Here is an 11025-nt window from a genome sequence, read left to right as displayed (position 1 = left end):
TAAGAGACTTGTGCAAGGATTACTCGAAGGACAATATACACAACACAAGAGTCACCTTTGGAGCACACGCAAAGGAGAAGAACGAAGTAGTGCAAGTCAAATATAAAAGACACATACTACATAAAATAACCCAGTAAGAACTAAGAATTCTAGGGGATCTACGTAATACATCGAAGCAAACACAGAGAGTCAGCCAGAATGGGGAAACAAAGAAACATAAAATAAATAAAAGAACTGTCCAAATAAAAGAACAGAAGAAATCTCCAGAAATGGAACCAAATGAAACAGAGGTAACCAACCGATCAGAGACAGAGTTCAGAACACTGATGATAAGAATGTTTAAGGAGCTTAGAGATGACATAAAAAAGGATAGAGAAATCATAATGAACAACCAGTTAGAACTAAAGAACACAATTACTGAAATAAAGAACTCACATGAAGGAATTAACACCAGGTTAGATGAAGCAGAGGATTGAATCAGCGACTTAGAGGACAAGTTAGCAGAGGTCACCCAAACAGAACAACAGAAAGAAAAAATAAAAAATAATGAAGATGGTTTAAGAGACCTCTGGGATAACATCAAGCACAACAATATGTGCATCATAGGAATACCAGAAGGTGAAGAAAGGAAGCAAGGGATTGAGAACATATTTGAAGTAATAATGTCTGAAAATTTCCCTAACCTGATGAAGGAAACCAACATACAAGCCCAGAAAGTGCAGAGAGTTCCAACCAGGATAAACTCAAAGAGGTCCACACCAGGACACATTATAGTTAAAATGGCAAAGCTTAAAGACAAAGAGAGAATCCTAAAAGCAGCAAGAGAAAGACAGAGGGTTACATACAAGGGAACTCCCATAAGACTATCAAATGACTTTTCTACAGAAACATTGGAGGCCATGAGGGAGTGGCAGGAGTGATGGAAAACAAAGGCCTACAACCTAGATTGCTTTATCCAGCAAGACTATCATTTAAAGTTGATAGAGAGATAAGGAGCTTCCCAGAAAAGAATAAGCTAAAGGAATTTATTACCACCAAGCATTGCAAGAAATACTATAAGGACTTCTGTAAATAGAAGAAAGATGAAAACAATCTAACTACAAATTTAAAAATGGCAATAACTATGTACCTATCAATAATTACTTTAAATGTAAATAGATTAAATGCTCCAATCAAGAGACATAGGATGGCTGAGTGGTTAAGAAAGCAAGACCCTTGTATATGCTGTATACAAGAGACTCACCTCAGATCAAAAGACACACACAGGCTGAAAGTGAAGGGTTGGAGTAAGATATTTCATGCAAATGGCAATGAGAAAAAAGTTGGAGTTGCAATACTTATATCTGACAAAATAGACTTTAAAATGAAGAACATATTAAAAGACAAAGATGGGCACTATATAATAATAAAAGGATCAATCCAACAAAAGGACATAACCCTAGTAAACATCTATGCACCCAACATAGGAGCACCTAAATGTATAAAACAGATATTGACTGACATAAAGACAGAGATCAACAGTAACACTATCATAGTAGGGTACTTCGACATACCTCTGACAACAAGGGACAGGTCTTCCAGACAGAAAATCAATATGGAAACAACGACCTTAAATGATACATTGGACCACTTTGATTTAATCAATATTTTCAGAGCATTTCACCCCAATGCTGCAGAATACAAGTTCTTCTCAAGCGCACATGGAACGTTTTTCAAGATAGACCATATGTTAGGCCACAAAACAAGTCTTGATAAATTTAAGAAAATTGAAATCATACCAATTGTCTTCTCTGACCACAGTGCTATGAAATTAGAAATGAAGTACAGGAAAAAACTGGAAGACACACCAATTCCTGGAGGCTGAATAACATGTTACTAAATAATGAATGGGTCAACCAGGAGATCAAGGAAGAAATCAAAAGATATCTCGAGACAAACAAAAATGAAAACACGACAACCCAAAATCTATGGGATGCAGCAAAAGCAATCCTAATAAGGAAATTCATAGCATTGCAGGCCTACCTAAAGAAACAAGAAAAATCACTAATCAACAGTTATTCTTCACACTTAAGGGATCTGGAAAAAGAACAGCAAAATAAGCCCAAAGGGAGTACAAGGAAGGAGATAATAAAGATCAGAGCAGAAATAAATGAAATAGAAACCAGAAAAACAATACAAAATATCAATGAATCCAAGAGTTGGTTTTAGAGAACATAAACAAAATTGACAAACCTTTAGCCAGACTCATTAAAAGAGAGAGAGGACCCAAATTAATAAAATCAGAAATGAAAGAGAAGTGACAACAGATACCACAGAAATACAAAAAAAAATAAGAAATTACTATGAGCAACTATATGCCAACAAATTTGACAATCTGGAAGAAATGGACAAATTTCTAGAGGCGTACAACCTTCCAAGGCTAACTCAAGAAGAAACAGAAAACCTGAATAGACTGATTGCCACCAGGGTAATTGAATCAGTAATCAACAATCTCCCAACAAACAAAAGCCCTGGACCAGATGGCTTTACAGGTGAATTTTACAAAATATTCAGAAAAGAATTATCACCTATTCTCCTCAAGCTCTTCCAAAAAATCCAGAAGGAGAGAAGACTTCCAAACAGTTTTTACGAAGCCACTGTCACCCTGATCCCAAAATCAGACAAAGACACCACAAAAAAAGAAAACTACAGGCCAATATGTCTAATGAACATAGTTGCAAAAATCCTCAACAAAATATTAGCAAACAGAATTCAGCAATACATTAAAAAGATCATACACCATGATCAAGTGGGATTCATCCCTGGTATGCAAGGGTGGTACAACATTTGCAAATCAATTAATGTGATACACCACATTAACAAAATGAAAAATAAAAATCACGTGATCATATCAATAGATGCAGAAAAAGCATTTGATAAAATCCAGCAGCCATTTATGATAAAAACGCTTAAGAAAGTGGGAAGAGCGGGATCATACCACAACATAATAAAGGCATATCAACATATATGATAAACCCACAGCTAACATCATACTCAATGGTGAAAAGCTAAAACCATTCCCCTTACGATCAGGAACAAGGCAAGGTCGCCCACTTTCTCCACTTCTATTCAACATAGTGCTGGAAGTTCTAGCCACAGCAATCAAACAAGAGAAAGAAATAAAAGGCATCCAAATCGGTAAGGAGGAAGTAAAATTGTCTTTATATGCAGATGACATGATACTATATATAGAGAAACCTAAAGACTCCACCAAGAAACTATTAGAGCTGATAAATGAATTTAGTAAAGTAGCAGGATACAAAATTAATATTCAGAAATCAGTTGCATTTGTATATACCAATGATAAAATATCAGAAGGAGAAATTAAAAAAAAACATCCCATTTACAATTACTTCAAAGATTATAAAATACCTGGAAATAACTTTAACCAAAGAAGTAAAAGAGCTGTACTCAGAAAATTACAAAACACTGAAGAAAGAAATGAAAGAAGATACAAATAGATGGAAACACATACCATGTTCATGTATAGGAAGAATTAATATAGTAAAAATGTCCATACTGCCTAAGACAATATACATATTCAATGCAATTCCTATCAAACTACCAACGGTGTTTTTCACAGAAATAGAACATATAATCCTAAAATTTATATGAGACCATAAAAGACCCTGGATAGCTGCAGCAATCTTGAGAAATAAGAACAAAGTGGGAGGTATAACAATACCTGACATCAAATTATACTACAAGGCTACAATAATCAAAACAGCATGGTACTGGCATAAAAACAGACACATAGATCAATGGAAAAGAATAGAGAGTCCAGACGTAAATCCATGCCTATATACCCATCTAATCTACGACAATGGAAGCAAGAATGTACGATGGGGTAAAGACAGTCTATTCAATAAATGGTGCTGGGAAACCTAGACAGACACATGCAAAAAAAATGAAGCTGGACCACCTCCTTAAACCATATACAAAAATAAATTCAAAATGGCTTAAAGACTTAAATGTAAGATCTGAAATCATAAAATTCCTAGAAGAAAATATAGGAAGAAACTTCACAGACATTACCCGGAGTAAGATTTTTACTGATATAACCCTTCGCTCAAGGGAAGTAAAAGAAAAAGTAAATACGTGGGATTACATCAAACTAAAGATTTTTCACAGCAAAGGAAACCATCAATAAAACAAAAAGGGATCCTATTGAATAGGAAAATATATTTGCCAATGATATATCCGATAAGGGGTTAATATCACAAATTTATTAAAAAACTCACTCAACTCAACTCCAAAAAAACAAACAACCCAATTAAAAAATGGGCAGAGAAGAAGAAGAGACATTTTTCTAAAAAGGACATACAGATGGCAAACAGACATATGAAAAAATGCTCAACCTCATTAACCATCAGAGAAATGCAAATAAAAACCACAATGAGATACCACCTCACCCCAGTCAAAATAGCTATCATCAATAAATCAACAAACAACAAGTGCTGTCGAGGATGTGGAGAAAAGGGAACCCTTGTGCACTGCTGGTGGGATTGCAGATTGGTGCAGCCACTATGGAAAACAGTATGGAGGTATCTCAAAAATCTGAAAATGGAACTACCTTATGATCCAGCAATTCCACTCCTAGGTATCTATCCAGAGAAATCCAAAACTCTAATTCAAAAAACTTTATGCACTCCTATGTTTATTGCAGCACTATACACAATAGCCAAAACATGGAAACAACCGAAATGCCCATTGTTAGATGACTGGATTAATAAACTGTGGTACATTTATACAATGGAGTATTATGCAGCCATAAAGAAGAAAGAAATTTTACCATTTGCAACAACATGGATGGACCTAGAGAACCTTATGTTAAATGAAATAAGTCAGACAGAGAAAGACAAGTACCATATGATCTCACTTATATGTGGAATCTAAAGAAAAGAATAAGTGAATGAACTAATCAGAAACAGTTTTGGAGACATAGAGGAAAAACTGAGCGTTGCTAGATGGAAGAGAGGGTGGGGATAAGGGGGAAGGTGAGGGGATTAGAAAACAGTAACCACAAGATAGCCACGGGGTTTTGAAAATTAATTTGGGGAATGTAATCAATAATGTAAAGATTTTGTAGGGTATCCGATGGACACTTGTCTCATTAGGGAGACCACCTCAGGGGTGATGTAGATGCCTGATCACTGCATTGTACACCTGAAGCTGAAGCTGAACAATAATGAATGTCAACTACAAGTTTACATATATGTATGTATGTATATACTTACAAGAAGCAGAGTACAGCATTAGGAATAGAGACAGTGGAAATGTAATGGCTGTGTGAGATGTCAGAGGGATAGTGGATGGGGGGAGGGGGTTCACACAATGTGAGGGATATAAATGATAAATGTCTAAGTATTACTTTGTCTGTGCACCTAAAACTAATAAAAAAAAAAACACTTATGATTGAAACACAGTGGCTGACATGTAGTAGGCCCTCACTAGTGTTTTAAAATGAATAAACAAATCAGTGACTGAAACACAACAACAACAAAAAAATAATATAAATTGGGGTAAAAAATGTTTATTCAATAAATGGTGCTGGGAAAACTGGACAGATACATGCCAAAAAAAATGACTGGACCATCTTCTTACTCCATATACAAGAATAAATTCAAAATGGATTAAAGACTTAAATGTAAGACCCGAAATCATAAAACTCTTAGAAGAAAACATAGGCAGTAAACTCTGAGACATTATCGTTAGTAATATTTTCACTGAATATATCTCCTTGGGTAAGGGAAACAAAAGAAAGAAAATAAACAAATGGGATTACATCAGTCTAAGAACTTTTTGCACAGCAAAGGAAACCATCAACAAAACAAAAGGCATCCTACTGAACAGGAGAAAATATTTATCAATGATACATCTATTAAGGGGTTAATAGCCAAAATTTATTTAAAAAATTCATACAGCTCAACACCAAAAAAACAAACAATCCAATTAAAATATGGGCAGAGGATCCAAATAGACATTTCTCCAAAGTGAACACACAGATGGCCAACAAATTTATGAAAAAATGCTCAATGTCATTAATCATCAGACAAATGCAAATTAAAACCCCAATGAGACACCATCTCATACCTGTCAGAATGGCCATCATGAAGAAATCAACAAGTGTTGACAAGGATGTGGAGAAAAGGGAACTCCTGTGCCCTTTGAGGGGATTGCAAATTGGTGCAGCCACTATGGAAAACAGTATGGAGGTTCCTCAAAAAGTTAAAAATAGAGCTACCTATGACTCAGCAATTCCACTTCTGGGTATTTATCCAAAGAAATCCAAAACACTAATTAGAAGAAAGATATTCACCCCTATGTTCACTGCAGTGCTATTTACAATAGCTGAGATATAGAAACAACTTAAATGCCCATGAATAGGTGATTGGATAAAGAAGTGGTACATACATACAATGGAATATTACTCTGCCACACAAAAAGAATGAAATATTACCATTTGTGACAACATGGATAGACCTAGAGGCTATTATGCTAAGTGAAATAAGTCAGACTGAGAAAGACACCTACCATATGATCTCACTTATATGTGGAATCTAAACAACATAAATGGAAAAACAAAAGAGAAACAGACCTATGGTTACAGAGGAAAAACTGATGGTTATCAGATAGGATGGGGTTGGAGGGCTGGTGAGAAAGGTGAAGTGATTAAGAAGTACTAATTGATAGTTACAAGAGTCACGGGGATGTAAAGCACAGTGTGGGGAATATAGTCAATAGTAATAGTATTGCAAAAACTATGTATAATGTCAGATGGGTGGTAGATTTCTTGGGGGGATCATTTCATAAACGATATAGCTGTCCTACCACCATACTGTACATCTAAAACTAAAATAAAATAATACAGAATGTCAACTAGAATTTAAAACACATAGTCACGGGGATGCCGAGTGCTGGATAGTAGACTTGGGGTTATTTTGTGAGTTATGTAAATGTCTGATCATTATGTTGTTCTAAAAAAAAGTTCTAAGAGATAAAAAAGCATTATGCCATATTTTATGCCACAGTTCTTTTTATTTCTTAATGGTACATAAAAAATGGTGTGTCTTATAGTTGATGAATTCCTGGATTCAATGAAATATTGTCACAAGGGCACCACTGTCATCAACCCCACTGTATTTTGTGCAGTTTTCCCTCTTCCCTCCGAATCCCTCTTGTAATATATAGAACATGGGACCATTTAGGGTCGGGGTCGTGCCATCTGTTGATGTTCATTTCTTTCTTATTTTTTAGATAGCAAACACAGATGCAAGTTCTCATCTTTTCTTCCCACGCCCCATTCCAGCACTCTGCCCACTCTGGAGATCATGGCCCTAGGGGGCTCCAGAACACAGAGGAAGACCATTTCTCTGAGGAAAGTTACCGAATGAGTGTCACCCAAGCGCCACGTCTCTGTGGCCGTGAAAGCCACCTACAACATGATCTTGTAGAGCTTATCATATCTTGACGCAGAATTCACCACATCGACTCAGCCAGTCCTCGCTGGCTTTGGGGACAGGCTTTGCTCACCGCATTTTACATATCGTCCGGGGAAACGGAGGTGTGGAGACAGAATTACCTTGCTCAGGGCGACACAGGCACAGCCCACCCGCGGAGGAGCGGGTCCCCGGCCCGCTTCGACCCCTGCGTGGACACCGCAGGTGCCGGCGGGGCAGCGTCGCGCAGGTGAATTCTGTCTCCAGCCGCTTTCCCTCCGCCCCGCAGCCGCGGTCCGACCCCTGCGCGCCGCCACGCCGGTGCTCCCCCGCGCGGACGTGCCCACCGCCGGGGTCCGCGAGACCGGCGCCGGGGCGGGAGGAGGGGCGTCCCAGAGCGCTCGGCGTCCCAGAGCACACGTGCGTCCCAGAGCACACGTGCGTCCCAGAGCACTCGGGCCACCAGGGCCGTACTGGCTCTCGCCCGCAGCAGACCATGCGCGGTGGTGAGTGACCAGGAGCTGGGCGGGGGGGGGGGGGGGGGGGGGGGGGGGCGGGGGGGGCGGGGACCCCAGGATACAGTATGGCTGGAGTTGCAGTGCTTCTCTTCTCCCGGGGTGCTTGGCTGGTGGCCTCTCCTCGTCAGAATCCTCACTCAGGGTGCTGATGTTCACTTGAGGGTGCTGGGTTGGGGTTTGGCCAGAGGGAGGAGAGGGGACCATCAGACTGGGTCCCGGGCACAGAATCACGGGTGGGTGAGGAAGGGAGGGGATGGCATCTGGGAAAGGACAGAGGGCACCCCTCAGGGTCCAGCCTTGGTCCAGGCCCACAGGCGTGACTCAGGGCTTGAAAATGGACCTCCTGTAAGATATTGAGGCTCTTCTTTAGTCTGGCATGGGGGTGAATTGCCCCTTTCTTGGCAGCACTTTCCTGTGGCCTCCATAGACAGACCCAGAGTCCCTGCCTGGCCAGTTACTAGCAGAATGCTGGGGTGAGCTGACTGGCCAGCCTCTGTTATTTCACCTGTGAAGTGTCTGTTTAAGGAGGCCCTTCTCATCTCATTGAAGGGCACTAAATAAATATAAGCCTTGTAAGAGATTAAGTTCTTACATATTAAGGTCTAGACATAGGCCTTAACAATAGTAACCCAAAAGCATAAGAAAAGACTTTTCCCTTAAAGACCAGGGCAAAATTAGTCTTTATCCTTTATCAAACTCTGAATAATTGTTACAATCCCCTATGTATATATCCTGAGTAGATAAAATTTTTGTTGAGCTCCTATTATGTACCTGGCCCTTGGGTACACATTGTTATCCTACATAACGCTTCAAAACCCCAATGAAGTGGTTCTTAGTATTCCCATTTTACAGATGTGGACATGTTTGCACTTTCACAGAGATAGTCTCACAAGTTTCTGGCTTCAAACTCTGAGCGCGTTGCTGTTGCAACTCAGGCTTATCCCGTGTTTCCCCGAAAATAAGACTGAGTTTTATATTAATTTTTGCTCCAAAAGACGCATTAGGGCTTACGTTCAGGGAATATCATCCTGAAAAATCATGCTAGGACTTATTTTCCGGTTAGGTCTTATTTTTAGGGAAGCACAGTAACATTATAGCCTCCTCCCCTTGGGCAAACAAACATTAGATTCTCATTTTCCATTAACAAGGAATGGTACAGTGTCCTATTTCTCTATCCAATATAGTATAACTGAAAGGACCTTAGTGGCTAAGAGCTGACACTCTTCTCTCCGTTTTAATGTGAAATCCTCAATTTGTTGCTATCACTTTGTTAGGCAGGAAAGGTTCTGGAAGAGTTTGCAGCATTCTTTTAGCTTGTGTCATGTTTCTTGAATATCGTGATGTTTACATAGGATGGTAAATTCCCAAGTTTTGCCAAGCTTTGAATCTTTCCTGTATTAGAATGAATCCTAGTATGAAAAAAAAATTCTAAAGCACCTGTTAGATTTTTATGGAAGAAGAATCCTCGAAGTACAGTAGATGTTACACATCATTTCTCAGTTGTGGACTTATTTTTGAGGTATCACACACCTGCTTTGTTCTCTAGCCAATTATTTGCCATCTTTGTAATTTTACTCACAGCAGTCCACTCAACTGCCACGTGTAAATGTGTGCAGACTCCTGTAAAGAGAGCTAAATCCCAAAGAAGTCTTGTCCAACTTCCTTTGCTCTTGGAATCTTGTGGTGCTCTTTACTAATGGTAACTGTTTTTTTTTAAAGTACAGCTATGTATTGAACATCTATTATGTTCAACACACTGTGCGGGTCGCTATAGGGAATATAAAGAAATGTAAAACTCAATTCTGTCCTCAAGAAGCTAAGACTGACTGGGGAGACAATAATTATGAGAATGCTTAATATGTCACAAATGATAGGTGACATGAAGTCACTTATTATGCAGGAGGTATGAGGCCTAGTTCTAATCAAATTAATCTTTCAGTGGTGAGCCAGATAAATGCGCAAAGAGAGAGGTCAAAAATCAAGACTCTCAAACATAGTCCTGATAATATCCTTGAAAAGTAAGTGATATGATTCCTTTTCTTCTAATGATAGCAGATGATAATATTTAATGAGCTCTTGCTACCGTTTTTCCCCTAAAATAAGACCGGGTCTTACATTAATTTTTGCTCCAAAAGACGCAATAGGGCTTATATTCAGGGGATGTCATCCTGAAAAATCATGTTAGGGCTTATTTTCTGGTTGGGTCTTATTTTTGGGGAAACACGGTATATACCAGGCACTGGACTAAGAGCTTCTCATATAACCTCCCTAATAATTCTGTGAGGTAGAGGCTATTTTTATTCTCATTTTACAGGAAACTCAAGCATGGAAGGTAGTTCTGATTAATTTAATTCTAAATTTTCTTCAGGGTTTTGTGTGTGTGTGTGTATGTATTATCTTGGTCACCTTACAGATTACTCCACCTATATGATAGAGATACTGATAGTTACTTTATATAATAGAAGACCAAATACTAACAACTCAGTTTTATGTGTTCTGAATTGTGATAAATTGCAAAGTAAATGCCTATAAAAGATTATTACGAGTAGAATCTTAATGTACATCTCTTTTGCAGTGATACACAGAGGAACAGGAAAACATGAAGTAAAATGTTAGGCAGAGATGCTGAGACATGAGGTTGTTAGAACAGAGACTTCTGTTGAATTCTTCGTCTATGTTAGAAACCTTGAGGAACATTATAGGATGGTGACCTTGAGGAACATTGCAGGATGGTGACCACTAGTCTCAATCCACCCACAGTGTGGACTGATTGTGCCTCCAATTATCTTAAGATAATTGTGAAATTCTCAGGAAACTTTCAAAACAAAGGAATTGTAATGTGCTTAATATTTTAATGCCTCATAGCACTTTATGAAAAAACCTCAGAGGTTGATGTTACAAGGTAAAGCAAAACTTGCCAGGATTTCACAGTACCCAAGATCCAAGGGTAAACCCCTGGCCCCCAAATAGGAGGATTGAGGGTGTCCAAGGAGAGGCCTTTCCAATAAACTAAGAAAAGTCAGTGAAAG

The sequence above is a fragment of the Rhinolophus hipposideros genome (assembly GCF_964194185.1).
Source record: "Rhinolophus hipposideros genome assembly, chromosome: 8".
Lineage (NCBI taxonomy): Eukaryota > Metazoa > Chordata > Mammalia > Chiroptera > Rhinolophidae > Rhinolophus > Rhinolophus hipposideros.
This window is presented reverse-complemented; position numbering follows the sequence as displayed.